General features: G+C 36.9%; 1 protein-coding gene across 2 annotated transcripts in view; it reads left to right on the forward strand.

Moving 5' to 3' along the window:
* Positions 1 to 20,998, forward strand: part of LOC131166454 (uncharacterized) — a 127,776-nt gene that overhangs the window by 66,844 nt on the left and 39,934 nt on the right. The gene's annotated exons all lie outside the window — the stretch shown is intronic.

A 20,998-nucleotide genomic window follows, 5' to 3' on the forward strand; every position in this document is an offset into this window, starting at 1 on the left:
TGAATTAAGAGAGGTATGTAATTCCATATCCAGGAAGTCATTTCTTCGATTGAGTCAAATAAAAAATCTGTAGATTTCTCATTTTGTTTAAGGGAGAAAGTGTGGCAATACAATAGGCAATGTGATGCAGGGGCAGCATCGAGGATCTGCAGCCATGGTGAGAAATTAGAAGAAATTGAAGAGAAGGAAGGGGAAGAGAGGAGATACAAGGGGAAAATCTCACGTTCAATTCAAATTCAAATTCAACAACCTTGTACAACATGGCTTTCACACACTATTTGTAAGAGAGTCTCTTTTACATGAAATTACACATATACCCCTAAAACAATATGAATTTACAAACATACCCCTAAATACATAAATATTACAAACAAGCCCCCAAATACACAATCTTATACTAATAAAACTAAACATATAATAAACTATCAACTAAACCCAAACCCTTTGATCCAAGTTGTCTTAATTATTCTCCAATAAGGATCTTCCCAAGGTCTTGGTTCTTGTCCTGCATCATGATGTAATATCATAGACTTCAGCAGGCATCTTTCCAATTGAGTTAGTTGAAATGCTGTGGATATTTCATTGTTGTTTCAGGGAGAAGTGAGGCAAGAGAGGCTGAAGCTAGATAATCGAACATGGAATCATGATGTAATATCATAGACTTCAGCAGGCATCTTTCCAATTGGGTTAGTTGAAATGCTGGGGAAATTTCATTTTTGTTTCAGGGAGAAGCGAGGCAAGCGAGGCTGAAGCTAGATAATCGAACACGGATTGGTTCTTAGCATGAACTGATGTCTTTAAGGATCATTCTGGGTTGTAGACCTATGATAGGATATAGGAAGTTATGTGAGCATTTCATTTTGATTAATTTAACATGGATCTTCACAATTATTCTAAAGCTGAATGGAAGGGTTTTAATATGAATTCTTTGAAACTGGTTCTATTTGTCTAACAGAGTTTGCAGGCAGATGCGCTTTGTTACTGTTTTTCTGGTCTGGACATTGTCAACTATACAAGGTTTCAGGGGGGAGCCCTATTAAGGAATGAAGGAAGGTTTTTAGTGTTAAATTGCTGTTCGACAACGGGGTTTGTCTCTTGTGCCCGAAAAAAAATGAAGGAAAAATGTATTATTGATTTGTTAGAATACTAGAAGGAAGGGAAGTGGCAGGTTGGTGGAACTTTCAGAAAATTTTGACAGATGTTTCGATTGAAAGGGGAGAGGAGGTGAAGAGAAATCAAGGTATGGTTTCTTCTGTCAGGATTGTTGCTTGAGGAATATCAGAAGCTATGAGAAATCAAGGTCGGTCTTTTAGCATCTATCTTATATTGATGTTCTGTGTCAACCTCGTGGGAGGGTTCTACTAAAGTTGGTGGTTGTGATGGAGTGGCGAGATTTCAAGTAAGAAACTAGGGGAGTAGTTCAGATTTTAAGGGAGGATCTTTGACATTGGAGGATACTATGGGATTTTAAAATTTAAAGGGCATCCTGGTACACAAAGCTCCCACATATGTGGGGTTTGGGGAAGGTGTGGACCATGATTAGGGGTGGCAAAACGGGCCGAAACCCGACGGGTGACCCGTGACTCGCCTATTTAAATCGGGTTTGAGTTTAATACAAGTTGAAACGGGTAAACCTTGACCTGACACATTTATTAAACAGGTTAGACGGGTTCAGGTGCTGAATATTGCTTCAGCCCCCTCTGCTCTATACTCCCCATTTCATCACTGAAGAAAAAAGAGATAAACACCTTAGGCTCCCCATCGACGGAAATCACAGATCCATCCTTGTAAGAAAGCAAAGACTTTCAATTTTTCTGGTTGAACCAGATCGGAGCGGCTCGTTGGGAATCCCGAGTCCTCGCATATAGCGACTTGAAGGCATACTTGTTGACGATATCTCGAACCTCAAGCTGGTCGTCCCATCCTCCCAATTTCGATTTGAATACATCAATTTGAATACAGCCATACTGAAGTCTCCGGCCTCGGCTGCATCCATGGCCTCGCCGGTCTCTCTAACGTCGGTGTGAATGCTTGGCCGATGGTCATGATCTCTGGGGCTTGAAATCAGAGGGACTTTGACAGGTGCGATTTTCAGGAGCTCGATCAGATTGGTGCTGTAAAACCCTTTTCCAAATTCTCTGCAAAGGCCTTTGATATATCCCAAGGGTGGGGAGCTTCTGATTTGTGGAGCTTTTTTAAAAATATGTTATAAAATGTTTAAAATTTTTTAAAATAAATAAATTATATTTTTTGAACGGGTGACCTATTTATTAAATGGGCGGGTTAGGGTTTACATGGTAATGATATGTTAATAAACGGGTCAACCCAAACCCGAACCTGTTTAACCTCGACCTGTTTACGACCCGCCCGAACCCGGCCTGTTAACTTGTTTTGCGACCCCTAGCCATGATGGGTCTATAATATGCAGCCGTACCTTGCATTTTTGCAAGAAGCTGTTTCTACGCCTTGAACTTGTGATATCAAGGTCACACGAAGACAACTCTACTGTTTTGCCAAGGCTTCCCTTCAAATTTGGGCCTAGATGTTGGGCCTAACTGGACTGGGCATAACTCTTTGGCTGCAATAAATGCCATATGCTCCTAGCTTGTTACAAATAAATTTTTGGTAAACAAATCAGCAAGTTGCATAGCAGACTTCACGTAGACTTTAGTAATGAGCTTCTGCACAATTTTCTCTTGAACAAAGTGGCCATCAACTTCAATGTGCTTTGTCTGCTCATGAAAGATTGGGGTGGAGTCAATATTAAGAGCAACTTGATTATCACACATCAACTTCATAGGAAGGGAATGTGAAAAACCCAATTCTTCTGACATATTCTTCAACCAGACAAGTTCAAAAGTAGTGTGAGCCATAGCTCTGTATTCTGATTCAGCATTTGACCTGACCACGACAATTTGTTTCTTACTCTTTCAAGAAACAAAATTACCACCAACAAAGATACAGTACCCGGTTGTGGATCTCCAGTCGGATGGTGAATTAGCCCAATTTGCATTTGTATATCTATGAATATAAGTGTGACCCTTGTCATGATATAAAATACCTCTCTTAGGTGCACCTTTGAGATATCTTAAGATGCGAATTACTGCGTCCCAATGACTTGTCCTTGGAGAATCTAGAAATTGACTCACAACACTTGCAAAAGATATATTTGGCTGAGTGGCTATGAGAAAATTCAACTTTTCAACAGGTGTCCTGTATTGTCTAGGATTAGGTAGCAAATCACCCATATCCAACACTATCTTGCTATTAGGTTCCATGGGTGTATCAACCGGTTTATATCCCAACAATCCAGTCTCATCCAATAGATCAAGAACGTACTTCTTTTGTGTCAAAAAAATTCTAATACAAGCTCTAGATACTTCTATACCCAAGAAGTATTTCAACGGTCCCAAATATTTTGTTTGAATCTTAGTTTTTAGAGAAAGTTTGAGATTTTGAATACCTTTATCATCATCACTTGTAATAACAATATCATCCACATAAAGAAAAAGAAGGATCCTACTTGATGAAGTATAATGATAAAACATTTAATGATCCACTACACACTGTCGAAGACCAAACTCAAGTACTACAACACTGAAACTACCAAACCACGCTCTGGGAGATTGTTTTAAACCATATGGTGCCTTCTTGAGCCGACACACTAGACCTCACTCCCTTAGAGCAACCAACCTAGGTGGTTGCTCCATATAGACCTCCTCTTCAAGGTCACCATGCAAGAAGGCATCCTTCATAGCTAACTGATGTAGAGGTCAATGGCACATGGTAGCCAAGGAGATGAACAAATGTACTGATGTAAGTTTGGCAATTGGAGAAAAAGTGTCTGAATAATCCAAAGAATACACTTGAGAATACCCCTTAGCAACAAGATGGGCCTTCATATGAGCCACAAAACCATTAGAGTTGACTTTCATAGTGCAAAACCAATGACAACCAGCCACAAATTGGTCAAGAGGAAGAGATACCAAGTCCCACTTGCCATTGTCCTGTAAAGCATTCATCTCTTCAACCATAGAATTCCTCCACCCAAAGTGGGCTAAGGCTTCTTAAATAGATTTAGGAAGGGTAATAGATGATAGAGTAGTAACAAAACAATAAGAAGAGGGTGATAAGAAGGCATAACAAATATAGTTGGAAATGGGATGTTGAGTGCATGTGAGTTTACCTTTCCAGACAACAATGGGAGGATCAACATCATGAAAATATTATCATCAGACGAGGAAACCAAAGGTGTGGTAGTAGAAGCTAAAGGGGACTCTCTTCCTTGGAGCTATTGTCGTGAATACGCCTACAAATTTGGATAATCAAGATGATGAGAGGGACTTGAACTACATGGAGACTTAGATAGTTTGTTGGGCAAGGACAACAAAGTAGAATTTGGAAGATGAGATTCATTGAGCTCTGAAGCACTCAGGGATTGGGTGTAGTAAGGTGTAGACTCAAAGAAGGTAACATCGATAGAAACAAAGAAGCAATGTAGCGCATGACTATAACAACAATATCCCTTTTGAGTATATGAGTAGCCTAGAAAGACACATTTTATAGCACGAGGATCCAACTTATCCTCCCCAGGAGTAAGTTGATGAACAAAGGACACACACCTAAGTATACAAGGTGGGAGAGAGAATAAAGGTGAATTAGGAAAGAGAATGGAGTAGGGAATTTTACCACTTAAGGACAAAGGATGACATCCTGTTGATCAGATACCAACCAGTAAGTACATCATCACTCCAAAACACTTGAGGTACATGCATTGGATAAATTAAGGTGCTGGGGATTTCAAAGATATGTCTATTTTTCCTCTCTGCAAACCTATTTTGTTGAGTGTGGGCACATGATGATTGATGAACACTACCAAACTGAGTCATAAAAGTAGTGAATTGTGCACTGAAATAATCTTTGACATTATCACTACGAAGCATTCAAATTGGCAAACTAAGTTGAGTCTTTATTTCAGAACAAAAGGCACAAAATACATGAAATAATTTGGAACAATCTTGTATTAAATATAGCCAAGCCATTCTTGAATAATCATCAACAAAGGTTACAAAGTACCGGAAATATGACTTGGACACAACTCTACTGGGAGCCCAAACATATGAAAGGGCTTGCAGACCGCTTATTGATTCAGAAAGCCTAACGATGGTGCTTTCCCGACTTACAAGACTCACAATCAAGACTAGACACAAAACTCAAATCAAGAATAAGACTTTTTAACTTTTCCAGTGAAGGATGACCAAGATGACAATGAATTTGGGGAGGCATGGAAGCAGTGATGCAGGCACTAGAAGGAGATAGTGGCATAAAGTGATGAGGTCCACGCGTTTCATGCCCTCCACCAATCGTCTTCCCTCGTATTCAAATCTTGAATAACCACAGAATCAAGGAAGAACGTCACTGAACAATCCATGTTTTAGTAATCTTGCTAACGGACGTAAGATTGGAAGGAAATTTGTGAATATACAAAATCGATGGAAGAGAAATAGAAGAAGTGGGATTTACAGTCCAAATTCCCTTGATTGCAGTGGTGGATTCATCAGCAAGAGTAACGCAAGGTAGATTTGCAGGATATTAAAGAGTGGAGAAGAAATTAGGTATACTTGTGATATATTAGTGGCAGCGGAGTGTATGACCCAAAGACGAGGACAAGAAGCACTGGATGATAGGCATATTTTGGGATTACCTGTTTGAGCAAGAGATGCAATGGGAAGAGAAGCTTGTTGATACTGCTAGAACTTGGAATACTCTTGCTTTGGCATGGATACAGTACGTTGCCCCCCACTTAGCCCCAAAGGTGTGTAGTGGGTGATGGCTGCATTGGCTCTCCCCAAAGGTGTGAAGTCGGTGGTGGCTGCATTGGCAACACGTGAAGGTCTACCTTGGAGATCCTAACACTGCTCAATAGTATGATTACTTAGTGCACAATGGGTGCACTTGCTAGGAGTGTCTTTACCTCTACCATCTCTACCACATTGACCGCTCAAGCCGCCTCGATAACTTCCACAGTTGTTTGGGAAAGAACTAGAATAACCTTGTGTAGCAAAGGCTGTCCTCTCATAGCTAGATTCAAGAGTAGCATAATGTGTGCTAAAGGAAGCATGAAGGACGCGAGAATGACCATTGGCAAACAATGGTGTCTTTGCACTACTAAGTATCTGGGATTTGTTTCCCTCAAACTTGGGTCTCAAGCCTGCTAGAACTTGAGGAATTGTCATTTGTTCCCTTTGCTTCTACATCTCATGAACGCCGGGATTATAGGTTGCACGAGGTTAAGCTCCTCATGAATACTTGTCATCTCTCCAAAATAATCTGCAATGCTCCATCTCCTTCTTGTAACTGAAAGTACTTTAGAATAAATTATACATACGTGTAATGTTACTAGAGTATAGAAGCTTGGCATAATCCATAATCTCCTCACATGTGTCTAAATGCATAAACATCTGTGCAATTCGTGGCTCCATCAAATTCCACAAGAGGGAAACAATCAAGGCATCTTCTTTAATCCACACTTTGTTTCTCTTCTCATTAGTAGGATCAGATTGGAGCAAGTGGTCAGATTTTCCTAATCCTGCTAAATAAACCCAAACAACTTTAGACCATTGAACATTATTTCCATCCAACATTTCAGTTGTTATCTCTTGCAGCAATGAAGGAAACATATTTTTGGGATTCATAGACTCCATTCCAACACTCAAAAACTTGCAACTGCACCAATGTCAACAAGAAGAACAATCAAAACTTATTGGGACATGTTGAAGATTTGCCGCATATGGAAAGCTATCATTCTTGGCACCTCTAAATATAGTGTGCCGAGAATCACAATTATGTTCAAGCTGTGTCATGCTAGACTACATGTCACAACAATGTGACATTAATGGGAAAATGAGAGCTATGTTAATTGATTGGCTTATTGAGGTGCACAACATAATACATAAGTCATTTGTTAGTTTTTTCTACTTGGTATTAGGGCATTCTTAACACCCTAGCCTCACAGTCCTGAAAAACCCTAGCTGCACATTCCATCTGTGGGAAAATCCTAGCCACCATCAGCTTCTCGAGCACAGACTTGTGCCGAGAAATAGGTTCAGCTAACACCCTATTAGGCCGAGAAAGAAGTCCAGCGATGAGGTTCAACTGCCACCCTCTCAGGTTGAGAAAGAAGTTCAGCCGCCACCCCATTCTTAAGCAAAACCCTAGCTACCACACGTCCCTTCACACCTACAACTAGAAACCTCACAAATCACCATGCCTGTTGACAGTAAACATCTCGTGTCAGCTATGCAATTCAATAGCCAGCATGATTAATCCAACCTCCCAATGGTGTCTGAAAAGTTGAATTCCACCAATTATGTCAATTGGGCACAACCAGTCAAGAAGACCATTGGAGGGAAGAGCAAGTTGCGATATCTAGATGGCTCTAAGAATCAGCCAGAAGAAGATGCAACTATAGCAGAGAGATGGGAAGATGAGAAGTCACAGTTGTTGGCTTGGCTGATCAACACTATGCAGCCAAACATTGGGCGTAACTACCTATTCATGGAGAAGGCAAACGATCTGTGGGCAGCTATGAAAGAGGAATTTTCAAGTGGAGGTAATGATGGTTCATTGTATGAGTTGGAGAATCAGATCCGAGACACTAAACAAGGTGATTTAGATGTTAACTCTTATTTCAGTACTCTAAAAGGATTATGGATGGAATTTGATTATTATCAAAATTTAGAACTCGAGAATACTCATGTACCAATAAGAGTTACTCGCCTCATGGAGAAGGGTAGGACGTATTAATTCTTGGCTGGTTTACAATTTGAATTTGATAATGCGTGCTCCATGTTGATTAATAGAGCTCCTTTTCCTTCCCTTAGTGAAGCTTCTGGATGGTACGAAGTGAAGAGAGCAGAAGAAGGGCCATCTCTAAGGATTGGAGTGGAGAATCTGTGGCTATGGCAGTCAACAGAGAACCTCCAAATAAGAGGAAGAATGGGGACAACAAGGACAATCTTTGGTGTGACTGATGCTATAAATGGAAGCATACTATTGACACATGTTGGAGATACATGGTAGACCAGAAGCTCATAGAGATAAAGGTAAAAGGGTGAGTAAAGCACATATGGCTAAAGGTGCTCAACAACAGGAGGAGAATGAGTTAGCTTTTACCAACTAGCAGCTTGTAGAACTAATGAAATTACTAGAAATCCTTGCTGAGACTTCCATAGAGGGTGGTAAAACTTCCTATGCTCTCTCTACTACTACAAATAATTGTAACACATGGATTGTTGATTCAGGTGCTTCAGACCATATGACAGGAAATATATATGTTTTTATCCCCATAAAACCTAGCCCTAATAACCATAAAGTTGAAATTGCTGATGGTTTAGCATTAGTAGTTGCAGGAAAAGGAACAGTTCATCTTGGAGGGAAATTGACATTACTTAATGTTTTGCATGTGCCTCGACAATCAGCAAACCTAATCTCTGTTCAAAAGTTATGTAGGCAACTTAACTGTTTAGTGTGTTTTTCTGGATCTAGTTGTTTTCTTCAAGATTTGACCTCAATGCAGAAGAGTGGTCTGGGTGAGGAAGAAAATGGGTTGTACCTGGTGAAGATGCACAATGGGCACCAATAGCAGATACGATCCACAGGTTTTCATGTAGTGCAAGAACCTAGTGATCCTGCTGAAGCTTGGATGTGGCATATGAGGCTTGGTCATCCATCTTTCCTTGTTCTTAGTAAAATGTTTCCTAGCCTAATAAAGCCCTCTGATGTATCCCAGTTTCATTGTTCTACTTGTGAATTAGCTAAATATCATAGAGTGTCTTATCCTTCAAGTACCTATAAAGCATCTACTCCTTTTTTAGTTATTCATTCAGGTGTGTGGGGGACCTTGTCGCATATCTTCTGTCTTTGGTCATTGTTGGTTTGTAACATCCATAGATGAGCACACTAGACATATGTGGATGGATCTGATGCGTGACAAATCTGAGGTTTTTTAATTGTTTGTTATTTTTTACAACTTGATCCAAAATCTTTGACACAAAAATCAGAATACTTCACAGTGACCAAGGTAGAGAATATGTCAATAATGACTTCAAATAATTCTTTACCGAAAAAGGCATTATTCACCATATGTCATGTGCACACACCTCTCCTCAGAATGGTCTAGTAGAAAGAAAAAACCGGCACCTTCTAGATGTCAATCACAACTTATTCTTTAATCATAATGTTTATAAGCATTTTGGGGTGATGCCCCCTTAACTGCTGCCTTTCTTATTAACGAGATGCCTTCTAGAGTTTTAGACTTTGAATCTCCACTGGACAAACTCAAAGCTATTTATCCCACGGTTAAATTCTATTTTGATCTCCCACTACATGTTTTAGGGTGTGTTGCCTTTGTTTAGAATGTGTCAAGCAATATTAGTAAGTTAGAACCTCGTGCAAAATCTTGTATTTTCCTCGGGTACTTGATTTTTCACAAAGGGTATAGGTGTTATTGTCCACAGACTAGTAAGCTGTTTATTAGTAGAGATGTCACCTTCCACGAGTTGGTCCCGTTTTGCCTCCCTAGTGCTCGGCAGGGGGAGAAAAGGGTCACCTGAGCAGTTCTGGAGTCCTAATCAAGGTCTAGATCAAGTCTATATGCCAATTGCTATGCCTACTGACGTGCAGGAATATGAAACTGTCATATAGAACACCCTGATTTGTGGCCTGAATAGCTTGACTACATGCGGCCTGAACACCATGACCTGCGACCTGAACAGCCTGACCACCCTGGCCTGCAGCCTGAACACCCTGAGCTGCGGCCTGATCTCCTGCAATCTGAACATGCACCTGGAGACATCCTACCACTAGACACTTTGCAACATGAACCTGAACCCACAGACAGCTTGTAGTAGACTGACTCTTCTAAATTGCCAAAAACAGCAGAGTTTTTGACATACCAGAGAAGGGGAAAGACACTGCATATACCAGAAAAGGGACCAGGCACAATTGAACCCATTCATTCCTCACAAGATGCCTTGGATGCAATAGAGGAAAGTATATCTGAAGGTACAAAGTCAGCTTTTGATTTGCACAAATGAACTTGATATGCCTATTGCTATTAGGAAGGGGGTTTGAACATGCACTAAACATCCACTGTTAAATTATGTATCTTATCATAGACTTGGACCAGTGTTTAAAGCTTTCACTACCAGCCTAACAAGTCTTTCAATTCCAAAGAATGTCACAAACGCACTTCAACAGGACAATTGGAGGAAAGCAGTATTTGAAGAGTTGGGAGCGTTAGAAAAGAATCAGACGTGGAAGTTGTGCACACTATCGAGAAGAAAAAAGGAAGTTGGTTGCAGATGGGTATTTGTAGTAAAGTATAAACCAGATGGAAGTGTTGAAAGGTTCAAAGCGCGCCTAGTAGCTAAAGGATATACTCAAACTCCAGGTGTTGATTACTTTGAAACTTTTTCTCCAATGGCTAAGATTAGTACAATTAGAATCCTACTGTCTCTAGCAGCAAGTCTGGATTGGGAATTGAAACAATATGATGTTAAGAATGCATTTCTTCATGGAAAAATTGAGGAAGAGGTCTACATGGAAATTCCACCAAGGCTAACTAGATAAGATGTAAAGGGGAAAGTGTGTCACCTTTAGAAATCCTTGTATGGGGTATGGACTAAAACAGTCACCTAGAACATGGTTTGGGATATTTACAAGGTTCATGAGAGAAATGGGTTATAATAGTCAGAGTCAAGGTGATCATACTTTATTCATCAAACACTCTACAGGTAACACGATTGCTGTCTTGATTTTGTATGTAGATGATATTATTGTTGCAGGGAATGATAAAGAAGAAATGGAGAATCTGAAGTTGAGAATGACCCGAGAATTTGAGATCAAAGACCTTGAAAATCTAAAGTATTTTCTGAGAATAGAAGTTGCCAGATCTAAACGGTGTATTTTTATCACTCAAAAGGAAATATGTTCTTGATGTATTAAAAGAGGTTGGGATGGAAGGAAGTAGACCAGCAGGAACTCCAATTGAAGCAAATGCGGAGCTAAGAGTGAATGAAGGGGGCAAAGCAGTTGATAAGGGAAGATATCAGTAGTTAGTTGATAGATTAATTTACCTATCACATACTAGACCTGATGTTGCTTTTGCTGTAAGTTATGTGAGTAGGTTCATGTAGTGTCTTGGTAAAGAACATATGGAAGTTATGAATCGAATCCTAAGGTATTTGAAGTCATGCACAGGAAAGGGCATCCTATACAAAAAACTTGATACACTGAATGTATTAGTCATATTGACTCAGATTGGGCAGGATGTCTAGATGATAGAAGATCCTCTACAGGATACTACGTGTATATGGCGAGAAACTTAGTTACATGGAAGAGTAAGAAGCAAAATGTTGTTGTTGCTAGATCCAGTACAGAAGCAGAATTCTGAGCCCTAGCTAAAGGATTAGATGAGATACTGTGGATTAAACTAATTTTGAAGGACCTGCGAATGAACATCAATGGAACCATGAAGCTCTACCGTGACAACAAGTCAGCAATCTCATTAGCTCACAATCCGGCACTACATGAAAGAACTAAACATATTGAGATTGATAGACACTTCATTAGAGAGAAAATTGAGTCAGGAGATGTGTGTATGCCATATATCCCTATGGCTCAACAAGTGGCAGATTTGTTTACTAAAGGGTTAGACAGGAAGACTTATGAAGCTCTATTGGACGACCTTGGAATGACTGACATCTATTCGCCGGGGAGTCTTGAAGATCTGCTGCATGTGGAAAGCTGCCATTCTTAGAAACTCTAAATGTAGTGTGCCGAGAATCACATTTATGTTCAAGCTGTGTCCTGCAGACTAGATGTCAAAACAATTTGACATTAATGGGAAAATGAGAGCTATACTAATTGACTGGCTTATTGAGGTACACAACGTAATACAAAAAGTCATTTGTTAGTTTTTTATACTGGACAATCGCAAGCTATGTGAAGCACCGACACAACCATGGATGAGGTGAACGACTTACCAACTGAGATGGCACTGCCACAGCCTCACAATCTTAACTTGCAAAAATTGCCACTACTCCAAGAAACCCACAAAGAAGCCTTTACAAACACCGAACAAAAACTAATTTATTATCATGAGCCTGTGGTTGGAAAAGGTTGGATCTTTGGAAAAAAAACATGTCCAATAGCTTGATAATATTATCTAGAGAGGGAATTAGAACATGGCAGAGGGGAAAAAAAAAAAAAAAGGTGGCCAGAAACTCTCTCATGCGCTGGTGTGTGGTGTCGGCACTGCCACATTTGGCCGGTGTGTTGTGCTGTTTCTGGCGATGGGTTTTTGTGATGGTAGGCTTTGGAGGGTTCTATTTTTGTCTATATGGTTGGTTTTGTGAAATAATGAAGGATGGAGGTGGATCTGAGAACGGCAGTGATGGGAATATGTTTTTCCAGCGACGGCTGAATATGATAGGGCCTAGGTTGGATCATGCTCTGATTACCTCGTTGATATTTTGATTAAAATGACTGATTTAACTTCAAGATAGGTCTCTCCCTCTATTTATAATAAAAATTAAATACATTCTACTGACAATAATACCCTTACTAACCCTCACTAATTAACATACTAACATACTTAATAATAATAATAATACTAAAAGAAATAAATAACTGCTAAAAAGTATAATTAATAATCAATTATACTACAGCATATTTTACTTTCTACTGAATTACCATTCTCATCAAGATCAAGCTTGAGAGATGTGCTCGTTGGAGTACTGAATACCTCAAGACTTCCACACAATATTTCTTTACCAGCACAGGTGTACTTTGACTAATTTATGGAAGTGCCTTCGTTTTTTTGGCACTGTTTAATATGAAGTTTGAGAGGAAGTAGTTGAGTTCTCCCATGAGACTCATTTTGAATTCTGCTTCCATAGGCTGTGAGGGATGTTTTTACACAAAATCTCATTATTAGAACCAACAATTATGTCATCAACTAATACTTGAGATCCATTCAAAACCTGGGGGTTGTCTTACAAAAACTTTTTCAATAAAAGCATTGAGAAATGCACTTTTAACATACAATTTAAAATTCTTGGAGCATGCAAATGCAAGTAATATGCAAATGGCTTCTAATGTTTGCCACGAGTGCAAAAGTTTCATCAAAATCAATTCCTTCTTTGTGAGTGTAGCCTCAAGTTACCAAATGAGCTTTACTTCTAATTATATTACTAGATTCATCAAGTTTGTTCTTGAAGATCCTTTTGTACTGATTACGGAATAATTTTTAGGTTTAGGAACTAATGCCCAAATAATATTTCTGTTAAACTGATTTAATTTATTTTGCATGGGAATCGTCCATAATTCATCATTTTTGTCCTCAAAATTTTTAATATCAATTTGAGAAATGAGAGCATAGTTGCCTCAGGGTTGTTTGAGAGAAGATCTGGCTTGTATTCCTAAATTTAAGTTACCTATTACTTGATCCAGAAGATGGTTAGGTCACTGTTAGGGTTGATTTTTACTGTCTGGTGGGATCGCCTCTCGTCTGATCTACGTTTCATTAGACATCTGAATCTGATGATCTGATCTTGCATCTGATCTGCAACTTCAACATTTGTTTGAAGTTTCTTTTTTTTGTATTAACTTGTATCTTCTAATGGTTCTTCTTTGTCATCAGCCAGATCTGCTCTTTGAGGAAAATTGATTGTCAAATTTGTCATGCCTGCTCTCTTCTACAGGACTACAACTAGAGTTCTCTAACTAAAAACTCAATAAGCTTCTCTAGCAAGAGCATAACAAGAAATATTCCTTCTTCTATCATAGAATCAAATTTAATTTTTGCAATTTTTTTTTTTCATAATAAAGCTTTCACATCTGATTTTTTGAAGACATCCAATGGAAGGCTTTTTACCAAATAGCAGTCCATACGATCTTTTATTAGAACAGGTCTAACAGGAACACACAGAGTTCAAGATATAACGAGTGTTTCTAGCTTCAGCCCACAAATTCTTGGGCAAGTTATAGTCAATAAGCATAGTGCATGCCATCTCATTCGATGTTCTGTTTTTGCATTCAACAACACTGTTTTGTTCTGGAGTTCCTGGTGGGTTTGCATAGTTTCAAAAAGGTCTAAATGCAGCTGAAGATATTTGTTTGCGGAAATCAAATTTTTGGATTTAAAGAACTCTTGATTTGTTTTCCTTTCACGCAAACATCATAGAAAATATGTTTATTAGTGTCAAAACATGGTGAACCTTTAACCAGATCATTTTTAAAAACATTTGCGAGAGTATTGAAACTAATGTGACTAAGCCTTCTATGCTGTAAATAATAATCATGTCTTAAATTTTGAAGCTCCAAAAAGTATGGAAATGTCAATGAAAATTTTGATTTCGATTCAAAAAACAATGGAAATTAGTTGTAAATTATGGAACATTTTTGTGAAACGTTAGAAGTGATTAATAGACATAATAATGTAAGTTTTAGGATTAATTTATTATAAATTAAGTACATCTATGTTGTGTATAAGGTGCAACTGTTGTAATTTACTATGTGTATCAAACATATTAGTAACATAATGAGCATCTTGAACATATTTGGTTAATATAAATGAAATTCGTAAATCAATTAAATATTTTTTTTTTTGTGCAAATAAAGATAATTAAGACATTAATGGTTACATAAAATGTTGTTGCTAATACCTAAGTTTAAATTTTCCTCTTGTAATAATCTTTTGTTTCAATACCAAAGGATAAGATAATTAAGTGAAAATTTCACTTTGTCTAAATATCATGAATTCCAAGGGAACATCATTACATAGTTAAAATTTTGACTAGTTTTGCTAAATTAGATTTTGATGAATTTTAGATGATTATTTGAAATTTTGATGGGAATTTTGTAAGACAGAAATCAGATGTCATTTCGATTTCGAGGGCGATGAAAGCAGAAATTTCGGAAGTTTTGTGGAAATTTAAGACCATGTCGATCATCATCATGCAATGAAAATATGCATTTATCACCTTTTGCAGAATCAAAGTTAACAATGCAAATGTTACGTTCTCTTGGAGCAGTAAATTGCCATAAGAATTCTTAACCACACATTTAGATTTGGAAAACATAATGGATTTACTTTTGCTGCAAAGTTGGCTAATACTTGGTAGATTATGCTTTAGACCATCTGTACACATTCTCAATTGAGATATTAGGTACCTTACCAATTACATCTTCACCTAATAACTTTCCCTAACTATCACCAAGTGTGTAATATCCATACTCTCTAGGTTGAGTAGAGGAGAACAGATCTGCAATGTTTATTAAATTTTATGTTTGTATCAAATGTTGTTATTTATGGCCTTATGGGTGCTAGGGGTATTTATGTAATCCCTGAATTTTTGGGTTTATTTTGGTTAAATTGGATTTTGGGGTAAGGGGTCATTTTTACTATTCAGGGTATTATTGTGATGGGTTCTATTTTTGTTGGGGCTTTAGAAGATAAGTGGTCTTTAGAGTGGGTTATGTGCAATATTAGAGTTGGCTTCTCCTGGAACTTGGAAGCCTTGGGGTTGGTATAAGTAGGAGCCTTCTTGAACTTTTCTAGGAGTTTTTTGTTTTGTTTTGTTTTTTTTTTTAAGGCTTTTGTCTTGAGAAGATTTCTCTGCAAACCTCAGTTCTAGATCGGTTAGGGTTCGAAGATTTGGATGCTTCTGTTTTGAGGATTCAACCTTGTGGTGCCTACTAGTCCCTTCATCGCTACTGAAGGCGCGAGAGGCTAGCAGAAAGCCACTGTTTCCCAAGAACAGGTACTAATCTGAGGATTAACTTGCTGTCGTGCCTAAAAATTGCCTATTTTTTTTGTTGTGCCTAGAGATAGCCGTAACTTATCATTTTGAGGATTCAGTAGTTATATGAATCAAGAATCATAGCTAAAACAGTTCTGAAATCTCAGCCTTCATTTGTGAATTTTCTACTATTGTACTCCTATTTGCATCAAGAACATAGCCTCGTCTCCAGTCATGTGCCTACAGAAGGCCCTATGAAGACCAGGGTAGGGATGGGACTTATCTTTAAGAGCCAAATTTGTTTCCCCTTTGTGTTCTTTTGAAAAGAGTTCTCATTTTTTCTTTGGTAAAATAGTTTCTTTCAATATGACATTTCTTATTACAAAAATGAAATTTTGTAAAAGGGGTTGTGTACTCCTATGTAACTTTTGTTTTGAAGTAGGTTTGAAACATAATATATTCTTATCAAACACACACCTTTGTTTTAACCAAAAGAATTTTTAGATTATCATGGTCATTGTAAACTTTTCCAATGTTTTGTTTAAATCCATCATTTGTCTTAGCAAAGTGTTCATCTTATTTTCAAGGCTGTTGATTTCTTTTGAAAACCATCTCTTTCTTTTTCAAACAAAGTTCTTTGGGTAACAAATTCTTCTTGATCTTGTCGATTGATTTGTTTCAACTCAAAAAATTTCCTTTTCCTGAAACAATTATCTTTTGTTCGCTTTTCAGAAATTTTGAATATATGTATTTGAAAGCATCTTGTAACTCATCCATCAAAAAGGACGGTGTAGAGAACTTTTCTTAGATTCATCCTTTAGATCCACCATGCGACATAGGTTGGCCGTTTCATGTTGTTCAAACTCACTTCTAAAGTCCAATTTCAAATAACTCTAGGTCTCCACCATTGCTTTCTTTTGACCCTTGGATTTCCTCTTTTTCATCGAGGGGACAATTAGTACGATAATGACCTTGCTTTTGACATTTACAACAAGTTACATCTTTTTTTTTTTTCTTGTTAGTCTTTGACATTTTTCTAAATGATTTCCTTCTTATAAATCCCGTTTATTATTATTATTATTATTATTATTTTTAAATTGCTACATTTTCTATGTTGACCATTAATAAAAAATTTATCCAATCCTTTCATTAGATTGGTGATATTAGTCAAGCGAGTGGGCATACTCATTATCTTTGATGCAAAACATCTCATAGCCATGCATTAAAAGATTTATCTTAGTTTCCATAACTTGTTTGGTTCCTTCATGAATTAAATCTCTTAATTCGAAAGAGTTCAGTAAGATGATGACCTCTAGTTTATCCAAATTGTTTTAGCTAATTAGATCTAGAGAACTATATATTCATAGCCTTAGCATTCAATTGATTTTTCTTGTCATCAATATCATGCCATTCATGTTCATATTTAGCAATAGACACACCATCTACATTCTTAATAGGTATGCGAGAACCAATCATAATAATATTCTGTAAGGTTGTGTCTATTGTACATAGATTTGCACCTGGGCTTTCAGGTATAGTTTTTGCCACAAACAAACATGGTCTATGGGTCGACTGACCTGCCGCAAGTCTAGTGCTTGCCATGGATGTCATATGGATCTACGTTAGGGTATATGCAAGAGAACAAGAGCAATTGCTCTTATACCAATTTTCGATCCAAGTAAAGGCTCCCAAGTGGGGGAGTGATTAAATTTTTTCCAAATAAATGCATCGAAGCAAGTAAAGGAATCACCTAAACAAGCAAGCAACCACAAACACAAGATTGATAATAATTGACCAATTTGCCCTACATTCATTGCCTAAGTAGAAATTTGAGCATTCCATTATATTAATAGATATTACAACCACTCGTGCACGATGTGGACGAACAAACTTGTCCAAACAATAGTAGAGGTCCAATTGGCTAACAAGATAGAACATAAATTCATGTTGAGAGCCAATTGAGCTGAAGGGCCATATACTACTTAAACAAAGTGAATGAAATCTGAGACTAAATAGTCCATGGATGAAATGGTCCAAGCTAACCAAGAGGCATAAGAATGTACCACAAATAAAGTTGATCTCCAAGGCCTTTTACTTAATCAACCCAAAATGAGATTGATAGAGCTTGGTTAATTCAAGTGAAAATGTCAAGTTTTTGATGTGTTGAGGAGAAATAAAGATGATAAAACAATGAAGTACAATCTTCTCAATCAAAAACAGTCAGTTGCTTGCAGCAATCACTTATCACTTCTTCAGTGAGCAAGGTATACTCAAGAAACTCTCAGTTTTTCTCTTCAAGTTCTACAAGCTTTTCCATTTTAACTCTTTTACTCATGCTAGCAAGTTCTTCTTTGAGGAAGAGAAACTTGTATGCGCGTGTGTGCGTCTATATATACATGTCTAGGCAGCTGCAAAATCAAACACAAGAAATCAATTAAGCAATGTAGGAATCAATTGACATATTACATTAAAGGCTAAATTTGAATTTGAATTTTGTGTTGGTGGACAAGAGGTTGACTGCTATTGTTGGAAAAACAGCTTTGGCCAAGAGAGTGAGAGAGATAGAGTGAAATTTTGTTTCTTATGGGGAAAATTTTTTCAATTACAAAATTTTTTAAAGTCATCTATGTTTTGTAAAGCATCCAAAAGATATAATTTGAATTTGCAATCCAATTAGGCTTTAGAAAATCCAGAGGCTATGTTTACAAACTTTACAATTAAGTGGAATGAAGTTAAAAGAAAAAATTATTCCCAATTTGGATGAGTAAAAATCCTGGGAATCTATGATTTAATTTAAAGCAGCACAATTTCTTGATTAAATAGAACAAATCATCTTAGTGTTTACTCTTGATTTAAAACCAAGTTCATTCAATGAAGTACAAAATCATTGCACAAGTAAGTAAAATAGATATGCTACAGTGAATATCAAGTGCAAGCATTAGAGATGCCATAGACATGTCTCATGAGTAACTTACAATTCATAACTAGCAAATATGTACATAACCCATGCAACCAAGGTTTAAATTTCCACGAAATTGTAGAAATTTTTGGTTTCCACCACCCTCGAAATCAAAATGGCAGTTGATTTCCATCTTGCAAAATTTCCGTCGAAATCTCAACGAATCATCCGAAATTTATCAAAATTTCAATATTTTAGCGAAACTTGTCGAAATTTTAACTATACAATGAAATTTCCTCGGATATCAAATGAGAGATTTAGGAGTGAGTGAAATTTCTCCCTTAATTTATTTTATTTAAAAGTGCTTTTGAAATTATATGAAAAAATAAACTTACAGCAACATTTTATTTAATCATTCATGTCTAAATTATCATTATTTGCATAATAAATAATATTTAAATGATTTATGAATTCCATTTGTATTAACTGAATATGTTTAATGTACATTGTTTTACAAATATGTTTGTTACACATACTTTATTACAACTTTCCACCTCATACACAACATAGATGTATTTAACTTGCAATATATTAGTTCTAAAACTTACGTTATTATGTTTGTTTACCATTTTTAAAGTTTCACAAAGAATTCCATGCTTTGCTACTGATTTCCGTTATTTTTTCCGTACTTTTGGAACTTTGAAATTTGAGTTGAAATCAAAATTGAAGACCTTGCATGCAACCATGCATTAGACACTTGGTTAGATTGTCTCATAAAGAATCTAATACCACAATAACACACATGCAAGCATAATTTCATATAACCCAAAGTAGTAAATTAGAGACACAAATAAATGTGTTTTAGATATCATCAAAACTTAGTTGAAATATGAAATATATTGAGTTTAACAAGAAAACAATATTTTCAACATGTACATTCTTTCCCTATTAATAATATTATTCCTTTTTTGTTGTGTTTAATGCATATGACAAGTTTATAAAGAAATTTTTTTCTTGGTAATTAATAGGAGTGAGCATGTTTGAGAACATCAATGATCTATTCATATCATATATGAAACCATCTTATATGACATACAATCTTTTTACCTAGTACCTAAGCTCAATATTTCGTAAAGTTCCAATCTTTTCCTAGAAGTAACCTATTGTGTGATTGTGATGTGTTCATTGCCTTCTGGATGTTATTTTGTTAATTTTAAAATACGATTAATTTGAAAAATTAGGTTTCTTTATTTTATTATTTTATATTAAGTTTAGTATTTGAAGAGGAGCCTTGGCATAATGGTAGAGTTGTCGCCATGTGACTTGGAGATCATGGGTTCTAGGTGTGGAAACATTCTCTTGCAAAAATGCAAGGTGAGGTTGCTTACTATAGACTGATTGGCATCTGCTCCTTACCTAGACCCCGCATATGCATGAGGTTTGTGCATGGTGCTGCTTCACCTAGGGGTGAGCAAACGGTCGGTTCGGTTAAATTTGGGTAATTAACTGAATTAATCGAAAAATTTGGTTAAATAATACCATTAACCGAATTGACGAAGGACACCGAACCGACCCCGACCGAATTGCCCATTCGGGTAATTCGGTTTACCGATTTTAACCGAAATCATTTAAAATTAATTGCTAGAAATATAATACAATTATAAATTTTTTTTAAAACCAAATCCAGCTTTATTAAATACCTTATTTATTAATTATAGTAATGAAAATAATATTTTACCATAGAACAAAGAATCCAAATAGGTTAATTAAAGTCCTTAATGCACTTGCATAAGCAAAATTTATATTCATAAATTGTATTTAAAATCTAATTAATTACTAATTTGGTTAATCGGTTAACCGAAATTTTTTTTACCCTTAACCGAACCGAAACTGATTAACCGAAATTTTGTAGAATTATAACCGAACTTACCGAACCAGGATTTTTACCCGAACTGAACCGGCCAATTTCGGTCGGTTAATTCGGTTTTCACCGATTATGCTCACCCCTAGCTTCACCACACACCCCCCCCCCCCCCCCCCCAATATATGAAGTTTAGTATTCCCTTCTGCAGTTCTTGTTATTTCTAAGGGCATAAGACTCTAACCTTGAGGTTTCAAAAATTGCACGGACCTCTCCTAAAGTTTTAAAAATAGATGCCAACTTCCAACGAAGTTTTAATAATTCCACGGATCTTTTGCGGCTTTGAATGCTGGGACAGATATACTCCCTCGTTGGGCTTGTCATTTATTTTTGTTACTGCAGGGTAGATCCGTGTCTTCTTGCTAAACCTTA

The sequence above is a fragment of the Malania oleifera genome, chromosome 10, assembly GCF_029873635.1.
Source record: "Malania oleifera isolate guangnan ecotype guangnan chromosome 10, ASM2987363v1, whole genome shotgun sequence".
NCBI classification, from domain to species: Eukaryota; Viridiplantae; Streptophyta; class Magnoliopsida; order Santalales; family Ximeniaceae; genus Malania; species Malania oleifera.